The following is a 16,960-nucleotide window of genomic DNA, read 5'->3' as shown; positions in this document are numbered from 1 at the left end:
CCTTCCTTCTTCGTCCTTCTTCGTCTACCGTTTTTTTTTTCTCCGTCGTCGTGTTGTGAACCCCACGAATCGCCATCCCATACTCGAGTTAGTGTGGTTCTGTTTAATTTTTTGTAGAGTGAACTGCTTCCAAATCGATTAGCATGGCAAATTAGGGGTTTAGGGTTTTCAGATTTCTGGGTTATCTACATTGCAAATTTTAGGGGATTTAATTTGACAGTCCAATACTTCCCGATTAGGCAAATCGATAGGCAAAAAGTGAACCGTGATTGTTTTTTTTAGCATATGATTCATTTTAATTTTGCAATTGTGGTAATAATTTTGGCAAGTTGGGCGACTGGATTTAAGCTTATTATTTGGGGATTTCATGTGTTGTTGTTTTTTTGCTTTTGAATTAAGTTTACAGCTGGTTTGAATTATGTTATGTTGAATTGAATTCAGGCCCAATTGCAATGTCCTCTTCTTCTTCTCAATCTTACGGGTCAAGCTTCAATTGGAATTGGCCTCGTCCTGAAATTGTGAACTGTAATCATGATCTTGAGGCGGAGCTTGTGATATCTAGGACGGCTGCTAACCCGGGTAGACGTTACTATCGCTGCCGTATATGGAAGGTTAACATCTTGTATTGTATTCAATATTTCAAAGGAATTTTGTTGGCAGAAAGTTTAATCACAAAGTTTTCTGTTGTGCAGGAAGATGACTGCAAGTTTTTTCGATGGGTTGATGCGGGTTTGTCCCCAAGCCAAGACAGTTACTTTCAAAGAGTGAAACTTGAACGAGACCAATTCAAGTCTCAGCTTAGAGCGAAATCGTTAATTGAAGGTGTTCTTGAAGAGAAATTGCACAAAAAAAGTGAGGAGTGCGAAGCGTTGAAGTTACAATTGGCAATGAAAACTGACGAGTGTGGAGCATTGACACTGAAAATCGCTAATACAATGAAAACATCCCGAAGGTTTAAATTCACAATCGTGTTGTTATGCATTGTAATATTTCTACTTTTGTAACAAATTTATGGTATGTAATTATCTTCTACTTTTGTAACAAATGTATGGTATCTAATTATCCTTCTACTTTTGTTAACCTACTTTTGTAACAAAGCTACTGTCTTCTGTTATCTAATTATTTTATCCTGTTGATTTGTAAAATTTTGCATATGATGAACACCAAATATAATACACTGAACTGCACAAAAACATTTACTGTATAATTACACTGAACTGCACAAAAACATTTGTAATCACTGAACAGAGCAGGTAATAGGATAACAATCACATATGAGGACACACAGTACCAAAAATCACGGATGAAGTTTGCATGTTTTTCAGAAATCACGACTGAGGTTAACCATTCAAATTTGAAGCAACACTCCCAAACCCTCAATCAGTACCAACAAAGATGAAAATTACTCATGAACATTAGCATCACATTCAAATTCGTTAATAACTGTCAGTTTTAAGCATAAGTTCATCACTGCTATGCTACCAAAATATATAAGTTCATCCTTGCCACCAAAATACACCATCATTGTTTAACAAAAATACCATATCAAAAACCACCAAACACCATCAAGGTTATAGGGTTGTTTTGCCATTTGCAACTGATCCAGTGTTGCTTCAATCTTGATCACCGCGGCGGCCACAACGCTGAGGCTGAGACCTGGCCCTTGTTCTGGCGGCCCTAGTGCTAGGTCCCGGATCGGCAACATTAGGCTGCAAGAAAAAAAAGAAATATGATATAAAGCACTTCGTATGTGTATAATTATGCGAGAGCCTGATATGTAATGAATACTACCTCTTGGCTTCGGCGATCCGCTTCGGGCAAGTTACTCCCCCTCGTATCCGTCGTACGCGACCCAGTTTGATGCGAACTCTCCCCAACTTCAGCACGAGCATCTGTCCGTGGATCATTGGTGCAAGTCCTCCTGTTATGCCCTTCTTGGCCGCAGCGGCGACATCTCATGATGAAGGTTCGTCGCAGTGACTCACCTCTGTCCGCATGAAGACGAATCTGGGGCTCCTCACGCCTCAATTTCTTCGGTCGTCCACGTTGTCGCTTTGTCCTAGGAGGAGCCAGTTCCAATGCACCATCACAACTCTTGGGCCAGTTGTCAACCCCATTAATTGGGTAAAGGACATTCTCGTATAGCATCGTCATTGTGGACTTCAGATAATAGCGGGAGACGTATCGCATGACATCCTCGCCGTTCTTGTTGATTGTTGCGATGGCATGAGTACATGGAATCCCTGTTAGCTGCCATAGTCTGCAAGAGCATGTAAAATCGCGCATGTTCACAACATATTGCCCAGACGGCCCTGATACTTGGTACGAAGTATCTCCATTCCATGTAGCTCGCCATGAAGAGGCCCTCGCGTACCACTTGTCAACAATCTCCTTGATAACAGGAGGGACTGCGTGATTGTAGCTTTTGATCCACTGGCCTCTGATCTGAAGCCTTTCCATTTGACTCGTTCGGATGTCCTCCAACATACTGATAATAGCTTTTTCTCGCGCCAATGCAATCTTCGAATTAAAAGTCTCACAAATGTTGTTGAGTAGCACATCACAACAAGTATGTGGGGAGAAAAAAGCCTTCACCCATTTTTCTTTGGGAGCAACCCCAGTAAGCCACTGATGTGCTGAAGGGTACTCAATCCGCAGAGCTTCCATCTTGTCCAAGTAATGTTCAAGGGTTGTACTCGCGCCTATCTCCCACAAACGTTCTTTGAAATTTTCTCCGACAAATCTCTTCTTGAAATTGTTGTATATGTGCTGAACACAGAAGCGGTGCTCGCTCTGTGGGAATTCCTCAAGAATCACTTTCGCAAGCCCCTGTCAATGCACAATACCATTACCACTGAATCACACATCCAGTACTAAATGTTTGAATAAAATCACAGATAGAGTACTAAACTTTAATCACATCCCCAGTGTAATATGTAAATGCGAAATCACAAAAGAGGTAAATACCTTTTGTTGGTCAGACATAAAGACAAATCGTGGGCCATTTGCATGCAATTCGAGGTCGTCGGCCAAATAATCCAGAAACCACTTCCACTGGACATAGCTCTCCGCTTCGGTCACAGCCCATGCAATCGGCCACCATCCATTGTTGGGATCAATTCCCATTGCTGTCATTAGCTGCCCTCTGTACATTCCTCGCAAGAAACACGCGTCCAAGAAGATTATTGTCCGACATAACCGCGTCCACCCCTTCTTCAGTGATCCAAGGCAACAGTAGAACCTCAGGAATCGCGGGCCCACGGCGCCAACATCCCTCGTGTTCTCATAATGGATGTGTACACTGGAATCAGGGTGTGTCCGTTCCAATTCGGCTTTGTAGTAGAACAGGTTCTTGTACTGGGTTGCCGCAGAACCGAATATGCCATCCAGTGCATGCTCTCTGGCCCGATATGCCTTCATCCTTCCGATCTTCAGGCCAAAATCTTCATCCACACACTGCCGTATAGCCGCAAGTGGAATGTGAGGGTTGGCTTTGATCTTCTCAATGTACCGCTCACCTAGCCACTTTGCAGTGAGCCACTTCTGATCCAACACTTGGGAGCATGTGTGCGCGTGATCCCGTTGCATATTCATCAGTACATAATCTGCTACGTTGTTTGTCTCGAGCTTCCTCAAGTATACATACCACTCACACCCTTGCCCTTTACAAACGGCACGTAGTTTGTCGCCGTCATTTCTTTTCACGTGCACCCGCCGTCTAGTCATGATTGCGTACTGTCTCAAGACATCAAACAAAAAATCTCTATGCTTAAAAACATGACCAGGCTTCCAATTCGGGATCTCATTAGGGTTGAGCTTGAACGGGGTATACTTGATGCCTTTCTTCTTCAAACCCTCCAAATCTTCAAGGTCTTCAAGGTCATCAAGATCTTGCAGCTCATCCACAATCTCATCCTCGCATAGTGGGTTCTCTGTCGCCTTCTTTTTTTCCACATAAGGCGAAAATTTCCTCCGCCGTTTCTCCCCTACCCCCGCCTGGTCTTCACCTTCCCCCGTCTGGTCTTCACCTTCCCCAGACTCGTCTTCAGCTTCCTCACACTGGTTGACATTCTGTTGCTCCTGTCCCGGATGTTGTTGTTGGAATATGGATTCATAGTACGACGTAAACAGCTGCTCATCTCGGCACATGTGTGCCAACGAGATAAAATGGTCCATCTCCTCATCTTCATCATCACTCGGAGGTCCCTCGTTGTGCAGATGGCAGCCGTCTGGAACATAATCGAACGATGGCATGTAAACCTCCTCTGGTGCTTCTAGTTCCGGCTCATCATGTACTTCCGGTGCAGCATGTGGTACATCCGGCATTTCAGATACTCCTACAGTTGGTCCATCTTGCACATCACCATTGAAGCCTGACATCAGCATTTCATCCGGTATGTTCTCCACGGTGGGAACTTCCAGATGCGGTTGACAAACCGCTGGGGTTGCAACAAAGTCCATGCTGGGTTGGTATACATCGTCTTCAACTGTTCTTGGCTCTTCTTCAACTGGGGCCATTGGAACTACAACCTACAATGGACAAAAAAGATTATTCACAGATGCAAACCCAACAAAAGACAGAAATCACAAATATAGTTGAGTAGTAACCTCTGCTATGTATTCAGGGACAACTGGCCCAGCTTCATCCACTTCTTCAGGGACAACTGGCCCACCTTCATCCACTTCTTCAGGGACCACTGGCCCATCTTTGTCGGCTTCAGCCTCAAATTGAGTATGTGATTCAGATGGCCGCAGTGGAGATAATGACTGCCCAGTTGACTTACTTGAAAATGTGACATCCTACAATAACAAAACATCATAAATCACAAAAGCATACCAAAAACAGTGACATGCTACAATATTTATTGCAATGCAACTCAGAAATCACAAACAACACATCAACCTACCTCTTGCAGGCATGCATTTACGTCTCCTACTACTGCATCAGGCTCATCAATAGCAACCACAACAGCTTCGGGTTGTGCTCCTTCTGCACTCCTACATGATGCAAAAGCTTCCTCCAAATTTTTACGGGCTGCCTCCTCTTCTCTCTTCCATTCCCGACGTTTGTCTTCTAAACTTTTGGTCAAAAACTTTTCAAACTCAACATCCCTAGGGTACCACTCAAGCATCAACAATGGTGACACTGTTTTCTTCAACTCAGCCGCCAGTTCTCTCTTCTTTGTTGGTTTAGGTTTGGGCACAATAATTGTTTCAGGCTCGTCAATCTCCTCAAGCACAACTTTGGATTTTTTCCTATCTTTGACAAACTTTAGAAACTCCTCCGCTTCTTCAATAAGGCTGCTGCCGCCGTCATCTCGACGACGTAAATGGGAACTAGCCTTGTGCTAGTAGCCGCAACCTCGAGAAAAGCGGCCAAATGTGGGTCGTCAGTCATGGGCATCAGCTCACCGTGTATGTCAACGCCCATACAATCACCACTATACCTTGGATGAACGTAATAGAACTCGCAGACGGTTTTCCTATCATACTTCAACCTTAACACCATACTGGAGAGATCCAATAGCTCGAATTGGTTAATATTACAATAGTCAAACAATGTCAAGTGACCCCCAACATACTTCTTCTGTCCATTGATTTCGAAGAGTGAACCACCGTGATGAAATGCAACGGAAAACCTCCCAGGATGGTCCCCTTAGAAAAATAGAAAAAATTACCAAAATTAATCCAACAAATGTCACATTAGGCCCTAAACCCTAATCACCGAAGAACACAAGGTAATCAAAACAAATTCCCAAAACTAACAATTTTCGAAACCCTAAATTAAATCACAAAATTGGGTACGTGACCGATTTGTGAAATATAAAATTGAACTTACTGTATTCTTCTTCTGGGTAAAAGATATCCAACGCAGGATTGCGGATGTCCCAGGTTTCTGGGTCGACGTCGAATACATCCGGACGACCGCGTCTAGGAGACGGTGGCGGAGACGAAGACGGAGATGGAGTCGGAGACGGAGACGGAGACGGAGACGAAGACGCCGGCGGGCACGGATGCTTTTTCCGCCGCGACGAGGACGAGGACGCTCCACCGGTAGCAGTTCGTTTTCGTTTAGGCGGCATTGATGAATGGCTTCTGTGAGAGAGAGAATGGAGGGAATGGAGGGACTAAAAGTGAAAGTGAATTGGAGGGAAGTGAAAATAAGTGATTTAATTTATTTCCTCTCTAATATTTCCCTCAATCTATTCATCACAAAAAAATTTCATTTCAGGTAAAACAAAAAATTTCACACTATTCTGCGTGTGAGAAGCCAAACGTCGCACAAGTATAAGTGAGAGAGATGAGAGATTTGACATTTCCATCACATCATTGGGGGCTGTCTGTCAGCATCACTGCATGTTGCAGTGAACATGCAGAGGCGGTGCAACAAATGGGCGAAAATGCCCTTCAAGGGCTTAGGGGTGTTATTGTCCGAAAATACCTGGTTTGTGAATTTAGTTTTTGTTAGACCCCTGCAGTGGGATTTTTTTTTGTTAGGGGTCAACGGTGCAACAAGTCGAAAAATCAGGGACCTTTTATGCAGTTCACTCTAAAATTAATATTATGGGATGTGCTTAGATTCTAAGTTAAAATTTTATTTTATTCTAATTATCCAGGGAAAATCTTGAAATTGGAAAAAAAATATCCGAGTAAATCTAATGAATTAAAACCTTCAAAAACTGCACTACTTATTTTATTTAAGATTTTGTATTACTTATAAAAAATCAAATAAATCAAAGAATTTGAAAGTTGGGAATCAAATTACTTTCCCCTATCAAATGGATCATTTATGATTAATTTAGTACGTATAATCCTTTATAAAATTATGACTCAAAGAAACAATATATATTAAGCAAATTGATTTAGTCGATCAACTATCATAAAATGCGTAGTCTTGGATTAGAATCATATATTCGGTGTAATTTCAGAATATAAAAAGTTTGGAGCTTTTACAAAAACAATAGAAATTTTTATTGTAATTGAACTCCGTCCGTCACAAAAAATAGTAGTCGAAGCGGATGACATGAATTTTAATACAAAATTGGTAAATTAAGAAGGTTAGATAGATAAATGGAGAAAATGGTTGAAATAATATTGATTGAAAATAAGACTTACCTCATTATAAAGAAATTTAGTATAAATTCATAAAGTCAGATTTTGGTGTATGGAAGAATATGAAAAATAAAATTAAAATAATACTTCATCCGTCTCACAAGAATATGTAATTTGAGTTGAACAGAGTTTTAATACACAATTGAAAAACTAAGAGAGAGATAGATAAAAAAAAAAAGTAATTAAAGTATTATTAATGGAGAATAGGTCCCATCTCAATAAAGAGAAAATAGTTTTTAAAATTGGAAAGAACGTATTCTTGTGGAACGGACTAATAAGAAAAGAGTACATATTCTTGTGGAACGGATGGAGTATTTTTTTTTTTGACAAAAATAGTATACTAGTATTAATAAAATTTCCCCCTCAAATTCCATCCTCGAAAAAGCTTTTACAAATTTATTTTTTTTAAAGAATTTTTTCTAGAGTGGTGTGAAAGAATATTAACAAAATTTATTTTGTTCTTTTTTTTGACTGGGAAAAAATGAAACTTGGAGAGGTTGGGCCATATATGTGAAGCATTATATTCAGGCTTATTTTAAAAATTTTGATCCAGCACTTTCAACATTTTGGGCTTTATAATTGTCTTGTGCCTTTATCTACATCCAAGTAGTATATTGCATAGAATATCATTTGAATATTCAATATTGAACCTATATATTCATATCTAATTGTAAACATTACAATTTGATTAAAATATGTCATATGAATATTCAATTTTATATCTATAGAACAAACGAACTCAGCATGCAGTATTCCAATTTTACACATAATGTATTGTTTAAATAAATTAAAAGCATGTATACCGTGTTGGGGTTTGGGAATTTTGAAAAAGTAGTCCATATCTTCAAAATTGAAAGGACATAGGTTAAGGGGTCACAAAATACAACATTTGAATGATCAATATATTTTGTTTTATATTTAGGATTATAGTGACGTAAAAATGGACTTGTACATGAAGTTTCCCTTTCAGGTTGCCATGTTGCATTAACGTTATTTGTGGGGGCATATTTAAATTTTAATCATTCCACATCTAATAAAATTACAATTCCTATTTCCGTTTTCTTTTTGTTCTTTCAATTGAAATTACATTTACTGTAGATAAATAATATATAGCATGGTACAAATGAAAGTTAATTATATCAGTGAAGGAAAATTCTAAAATTTAATATGGATTAATCTATAATGCCAAAAAACACTTGTATATCCACTTACTATAATTTTAGGAATTGGATCATCTACTGTGGCTAAATGCACAGCAGGGATGCTGTGCAAATCATATCCCTCCATTGATTTTTATTAAGTTTAGATTATTTTCTTTTATGCATAAATGAGTGGCTTTGATCTACACAGCATCCCCTGCTGTGCATTTTGCCACATCAGGGGATCAAGTCCTTAATTTTATATAGACTATCCACTGTGTACTTGATTTGATGATCTGCCAGCTTTGTTCTTAGCCAATGAAGGAAAAACCAAACCATTGTACACAAGGACCATTAATTAATTCTCCAGATTGGGGCGATTACTTATTTCACAAGACCTCAAATATGTCAATTTTTGAATTTATTGAAGAACTTGAAGAAGGGAAATATTATAACAAAAATGTGACAACTGACATGGTTATTTGTTCACAAGTGAATTACCATGTGTGAGCGGGCAGTTGAGAGCATGAATATAATGTGATATATAGAGGAGAAATATATAAACAATAACAGACTCATCTAATTTTTTTTATATAAGATTCCAAAGTCGTAATTGTTGATACAATAATCCAGCAAACAAATTAATTGCAAGGATAGGTGTGAATATATAAGGATGTTGCATGTGTTTGTAGGTGTAATATGCAAGGATATTGCATAGTTGCATGTGTAGGAGCTATCAAAGGACCGCCAACCATTTATTCTCACCTCTCTCAAATAATGATCTCTATTTTCCAATTTTCATCCGCGATTGATGATCAATTATCAGAACCACTTCTTGCTGATTTGGGTAAAAATGTTCAAGCAAATATTCGGCTTCGGCCAATAGGCCCAGTTCTAGTTGGTAATTACTCATTGTCTAAAAAGGAAGAAAGTTAAACACATTTCATTGGCAAAAATTGTGACACTTTTCTTTTTTTGTTGTCCTATAAACAGTGCCACATTTTCATTTTTTATTAAAAAAAAAATCATTATTAATGTACTTATTTCATTATTAATCTATATATATATATATATGGAGTATTACATTCAATTATTTTGTACACCTCCTAAAATCTCTGTCAATTGTCATTCACTAAGTATATCATATTTTCCAAAATTGAGGAAATAATAATAATAATAATAATAATAATAATAATAATTATAACAGAAATAATCATCCTTGATTTTCATAAATGTCACAAATAGACGAGGTGCATAGTATCTTAAAAATTATACCGCTTAATTGAAGTTTTAAATTTATACTTACACAGAAGTGCATCAGTTTTCATACCATGTCATCTATCAACGCATCTAGAGGCCAAATTTTAACACTTTACATAATCATTAAAATATCCTAATTCTAGCTCTCTCAGATTATATTCATGCATCTCCTATATAGACGATATAGGAATGAGCAAATAGTGATATAATCTTCTAAAAAGGGTATCCGAAAACAATCAGCATTAATTTTATAATGTACTACTATCATTTAGATATTTAGTTGTCCAAAGGGGACAAAAGCAAGTTAAGACAACAAAGATGTGAAAAAGAAAGGGTAGGGTTAGCCAATGGCATATCATTTAGACTAGACCCCCCCTTATGTTGATAGTGATATATCAATCTCTCTCATTTAATTTGTAAATTTAGTTGTATATTCATCCCCACCTAAATTACCACAAATAATGGCACTTAAATATTCACAAATAATGGTACTTGAAAATCCACAAATAATGGCACTTCAATTTTCATAATTACTTTACCTAATGTGGACTATGAGTATGGTGATTAATGGTGAGTGCTGCCGTTGGCTGATAATGTAAATTATTGCTGAATATGCTTGAATCATTACATGTTTTTAAGATTTTTCTTTTGTTAAAAAATTCTATTTTTCTTTGTAATTTTAAATTTTGATTTGGTATATGAATGTTGCTCTTACGAGCATTGTTAATAAAATGCGACTTTAAATACAAACTGCTACTCGCTATAATATTAATAGAGTAAAAGTCAATTACGGTCCTAAACATATGAACAAAATATAAATTTGGTCCAAAACATTCATTTTTTGAAAAACAGGTCCATAGCAAATGAAAATGTCGCGGAAGTAGTCCTTTTTTTTACTGTTAACGGTCAACGTTAATTGCATAATAGCATGACCATTAGTTTTTTTATGGAACCATCAAAAAAGGATTATTTTGACGACATTTTCATTTGTTATGGACCTGTTTTTCAAAAAATGAATGTTTTGGACCAAATTCGTATTTTGGTCATATGTTTAGGACTAAAATTGACCTTTACTCATATTAATATCACTCTCATTTATCAAAATAACTGATCCAAATTACTCCCTAAAAATAGAAACTACTACTTCAACCTTAAGTTGGAGTGGAGTACTCTGATTATGTCGTTGTGCATCTCACGTTCCATCTCCAACATTAACGACGTTTTCTCCTTCATCAGTCCCCTGGATCAGCCGATCCGCTTAGTAAGACTCATTTCGCCTATCGAAAAAACAACTCTATCTAGATTCGGGTTGGATATATAGGGGTTGGGGTGGTTCAGTGCTCGAATATGTCTGGGGCCTTCCCTCTCACTTTTCTCTTTGTTGTCTTAGTCTCATTGGACGGCTCTAAATGTTTGGAGATGAGGTTGGTTCCTCCCTCGTCGTGAGGTCCATGAATGCACCTCCCCAGCTCGTGGAGTAGTCGTCGTTGGCCAAGATGCCACCAAACTAAGTCACATCCTTTTGCACTACAGACCAATGCTGCTATAGCATGTTCAAATCACTAGGGGCGAAGCGAAGAATTTGTAGCTAGGGAGGGAAACAAATTTATATATGAAGGAATTTTAAGAATTTGAGGATGGGCATTTAGTAAGAAATTAAAAGAAATAAATTAGTTGGTAATATATATACATATTAGTTGGAAAATATGAGGCGGGTCAAATGCCTTTCATGAGCTATTGGTAGATCTGCCCATGGCATTCACGCCTGTGTGCATCATTCGGCCTACCTACGATGTACTTCTCGGAAACCCGTTCCCAAAATATCTGGAACTTTTGGTTGTTGATGCGTACGACATACCTCTTTAGCTCATACCCAACCCAGTCTCCGACTTCTTGCCTTCGCCCCTCCTCCGACCTGGCCTCATCTCCATCTAGCAAACCTCGTAGTCATTAGTATTCAACACCAACAACTGGTAATGACTATTGTTCGACCCCGTCAACGGATAAAGGAATACAATATATGTGCTGACTTCCCATTCCGTCAGCCTCTCAGTGTTCCCGCCCCTAGGAAGTGAATTTGAAAAGGAAATGGACGATACATCCTCTTTTACAAAATTTATGGGCACGAAGATTAAGAAATTGTGTTGAACATATTAAATTAGAGTGAACTACAAAAATGGTCCCTGGACTATGAGTTTATCTCGCCCACAGTCCCTGGACTTTAAAAATATCGCCAATAGTCCATAGACTAAGGATTTATTTTGAAATTGGTCCTTTTGGCTATTTTTTATCCGGAAATGCCCTTTTGAGCATTTGGGCAATTTCATCTTTTCACATTTTAACTATTTCAATATGATATTATTTCAACTATGTACTTAATCTGATATTATTTCAAAATTATCTTCTTCTTCCATTTGCCATCCTTCACTTTGTTTTTTTATTTCAATGTTAGATTTAATTTTATAAAATTAAATTTAAAATTTCAATTTTTAAATATCAATAAATTATTTTAATTAAAATTACTAATTTATGTATTTTTTTCTAGTCTCATAGCTATATATGTAGAAATAAAACTATCCAGCCAACTCACACAAAACTTAATTATAGTAGTAATAAAATTAATAATTTTAATTAAAATAATTTATTGGTATTTAAAAATTCAAATTTTAAATTTAATTTTATAAAATTAAATCTAATATTGAAATAAAAAAACAAAGTGAAGGTTGACAAAGGGAAGAAGAAGATAATTTTGAAATAATATCAGATTTAGTAAATCATTGAAATAATATCATATTGAAACAACTAAAATGTGAAAAGACGAAATAACCCAAATGCTCAAAAGGGCATTTACGGATAAAAAATAACCAAAAGATTCAATTTCGAAATAAACCCTTAGTCCAGGGACTACCGACAATATTTTTAAAGTCCGGGGACTACGAGCGAGATAAACTCATAGTTCATGGACCATTTTTGTAATGAGTGAACTACATAAATGGTACCTGATCTTTCACTTTCGCACATAAATGGTATCTGATCTTTACTTTATATCGATTTTGGTACCTCGTGACAAAAATAACCCTAGGTACCAAACATGTGATTTTTTTATTATGGAGGATATTTTTGGAAATTTCAATCAAATAGAACCATCTATGTGAATTTTCTTTTTCCTTTCTTATTTCTTTTTAGTATTTTATCTTCCTTTCTTCTTTCTTTTTTCTCCCTAATTTATGTTTCCTCTTTTTTCTTTTCTCTTCTTTTTCTTCTATCTTTTTAGTGTTTTATGCATTCATAATATAAATCAATAACAAAACACCTAATTAGATTAATTATTTAAAATAATTAAATCAATTGAATATTTTTAATTAAATTATTTATACTCATTTTAGGGTTGAAACATCTAACTAAAAATATTCAACTCTTTATCATTATGAATATCAACTCTTTAAATTTTGATTAAGACTATAATGAATAGTTATTAATTTAATATAAAATAATAATTTTTAATTATTAATTACTGCTACTAGTTTTTACTATTATTACAATAATATTATTATAATAATTAAATATAATTATAACTATAATTATGATTAAATTTATTTAAATGATAAGTATTAAAAAAGAAATTAATTATTATTTTATAACATCAAAGTAATAATATTAATATTGATTAATAATAATAGTATAAAAAGTGGAGAGAATGAGAGAAGATATGATAATATCATTTTTGGTACTAATTTGTCAATGCCCAAAATATCCTTTATGGCACAAATGGAAAATCAAATTTGTTTAGAGGGTATTTTGGGGTTAAAATTGCATTAGGTACCAAAAATGTGATTTATAGGTACAAAAAACGATATAAAATAAAGATCAGGTACCATTTATGTGCGAACGTGAAAGATCAGGTACCATTTATGTAGTTCACTCTTTTGTAATTCACTCATTAAATTAAAGTAAAATAAAAATAGGATAGAGAAAGAAGGAGGAGAGATATGAAAAAGTGAGATAAGTGATGAAATAAAATAAAAATGATTGAATGTTTTATTTTTATTTTTTTAAAAGAAATACTTAACTTTGTTGGGATGTCCCAAAAGTAATATGACTCAACTTAGTTGAGACGAAATAATTATTACTCCATCCGTCCCAGATAATTTGATCCAGTATTCCATTTCGGGTCGTCCCACATAATTTGTCTCATTTTACTTTTATCATTTTTGTTAGTGGACCTCATATTCCACTAACTCATTCATACTCACATTTTATTATAAAACTAATACTTTAAAAGTAGGACCCACATCCCACCAACTTTTTAAACTCAATTTCCATTAGATTTTTTAAAAATCGTGTCGGGTCAAAGTGTCCCAAATTATGTGGGACGGAGGGAGCATATTTCTAGTGTTTTGAATTTGAAATATAAAATAAAAATTTAAAAAGACCCCGTCCCGACGGCGTGACACTGCTCTCATGTTGCCCGCCATCCCCACGGCCCCTCCACTCCGTTGGGGGTGGTCTATGGCCAAATTCTCGATTGGTGACTAAAAATCTAAAATATAAATTTTCACCTAAATTCATTATATTTTACAGAAGAAACTAATATTTAGATTATATTTTTAAATGACTCCAGACTCGTCTGTGCTATGAACTCTATTATTTGAGATTAGATAGTTGCAAAAATATCTTGTAATTAAGATTTTATTTCTATTTAAATACAAACAGCAACTTAAAATATCTAAACATCATACTGTGCATACACATCTCAAACAATTTTATGATTAATTCAAAAATAATATATAGTTTTTGCTTCCGACAAACATTCTGTCATTTTGGACTTAAACATGATTATTTATTCTTCAATATGATAAAAGAGTTGTGTTAATCTATTTTTTGGAAAAGCAGATATATGAATTTAATTCAAACAAGTTACCCTCTCTAAGCCGCACAGAACAGTACACCAAAGTAAGATCGAAAGATCTCAAGATAAGCCGACCGTTGGCCCTTTTAACTTTCAAACTTTAATGCAATAGTATTAAATAACTTTTGGCAACAGTAAATTTGAATTTCATCTCACAAATTCCAAAAAACGAATAACTAAAACAATTGAGAATGGAGAACCACCAACGGCACCAGCGCGTGTGAATAACGTTAGGTAGATGGAATAGATGAGAAACTAACATTCTACATAAACAATAGTGACATTTATTAAATCTGTCGTCCATTAACTATTACTCCCTCCGTCCCACAAAGATTGTCTCACTTTGACCGGACACAAGTTTTAAGAAATGTAATGAAAAATGGGTTGAAAAAGTTAGTGAAATGTGGATCCTACTTTTATATATTAGTTTTATAATAAAATATGTGTAGGAATGAGTTAGTGGAATATGAGGTCCACTACAAAAAATGGTAAAATGTGAAACGGGACAAACTTTGTGGGACTGACGGAAATGAAAAAAATGGGACAATCTTTGTGGGACGGAGGGAGTAACATTTACTCCATTTTTTTCTTTTTAAAAAATAAATAAATTCCTATATAAATGAAGAAATTACAATTGATGTCGAAAGAACTAAGACTTAGCACCTCATATAATAATGTCTAAGCTCTTTACCGCTAGGACAAATGCTCTAGACAACATTTACTCCATCTTTTTCGAATCTAGCTAAAATTACATCATGACAACACAAAATTATAATAATTCTGAATATTATAATATCTGGATGAAGAAGTTTTTATCATATCTAGATGCATTAGTTTATAGCATTGATAATAAGAGATGTGTGTGAGATATATATAGTATAAAAAAACACTAATTCTTAATTACTTAAATAATACTACTCTACTATATATACGAAATTATAAACTTTCTTAACTATAATTTATTAATTATGAATATTATTATAATTGCTTATGCAACATAATGTGTTATAGGGATTATATTCTAGTAGTATCTTCGAATGTTATATCAATATAATTGTTTAACCAACATTACGCATGTTATACAAACTTAACCCCGTACATCAACACAATCAGTTTATTGAGCATATTTTCTTAAAATTTGATAGATATATTTAGTACTCCTAGTACATTTTAAAATGAGCACAATGCAATAAATTAACTTAAAATTATATTTATATAATTTTTTTTCTTCCTCTTTTTATTTTTAGCATTTCTCCTTCTTACAAATTAATCTTTTACAACAGTTTATGTACGTTTATTTCTCTAGTTTCAACCCCTACAAGTACCGACTTTCACCCGCATCAACGTAGTAAGAGTTAAATATGTTTTCCGTTTCTTATAAATTAAACAAAAGAAAATAATAGAAAAGATGAATAAAAAATTGCGTGGTAATAGCTTACCATTAATTTAAGTAGCACTACTTTTATTTTATGTATATCTGTGAATTATTTATGATTTTAAAATTGATCAGGTAAATTAATTTTCTACTGTATTAGTAGTTTACTTTCCATTTGAGCGGTATCAAATCAGTAGATCCTAATATTAATTAATAAGGCAACAAATCCAATTGAACACATTTCCAGGAGAATACTATCGCGCAAGTCAAGAATTGCATTAAACATTGTTCTTGCTAAAATAAGAGCATCCGCAATGGTCGGCTAGCCGATTCATCGCGCTAGCCGATCGGCTAGCTGAACCATTGCAATCGGCCAGCGCGAAATCGGCGAGCGCATCGGCGTGGGCTGGCCGATCGCTCGTTGCTGGCCGATGCGCTGGCCGCCATTGCAGACGCCAAATCGGCTAGCGATCGGCCAGCGGGTTTTTCCGTTTTTTTTTTTTTTTTTTTTTTTTTAAAACCTATATAAACGCGATTTTCGTTTCATTTTCATTTGCACCACTTGTTTTAACGAGTTTTCTCTCTCTCTAACTTTCTGTACAAGAGCATTATTGAGCGATGGATCACAACAACGAGTCCAGCCCGGCGACGAGTGGCTCTCAGACTCCCACAGTACCTGTGGGATCTGGATGGGGGCAGATGGGCCCGGGATTTAACATCCCTTGGAATCAGATGATGGGGATGATGGCTGGTGCGCCGGGGGGGGGGTATGCCTGGTGGGATGCCGGGGGGTATGCCGTGGGGGATGACGGGCGGCCAGGGGAGCGGCGGCCAGGGGAGCGGCGGGCAGTCAGCGCCCGGGTGGGGGGGGTATGCCCCAGATGCAGCAGCAGATGATGCTGCAGCAGATGATGGGGATGATGTGGCAGGGGGGGGTGCAGCATGGTATGTATCCCGGGTTGCAGGGGCAGGGGTCACCGGGAGGGGACCCGGTATATCGGCCGTCTCTTGATTTTTTGACGGCGTCGTCTCACACTTCGACCCCAGCGGAGACGCAGTTCAGCGATGACCTTCTGTCGTTGCATGACATGGGGATCGATCTCGATGATCCGGATACTCCCGTTCCGGCGAGGCGGGCCGCGCCGAAGAAGAAGACGAGGGGGA

This window comes from Salvia hispanica, chromosome 4 (assembly GCF_029641045.1).
Source record: "Salvia hispanica isolate PSC_SH4W2 chromosome 4, Shi_PSC_v1, whole genome shotgun sequence".
Taxonomy (NCBI): Eukaryota; Viridiplantae; Streptophyta; class Magnoliopsida; order Lamiales; family Lamiaceae; genus Salvia; species Salvia hispanica.
This window is presented reverse-complemented; position numbering follows the sequence as displayed.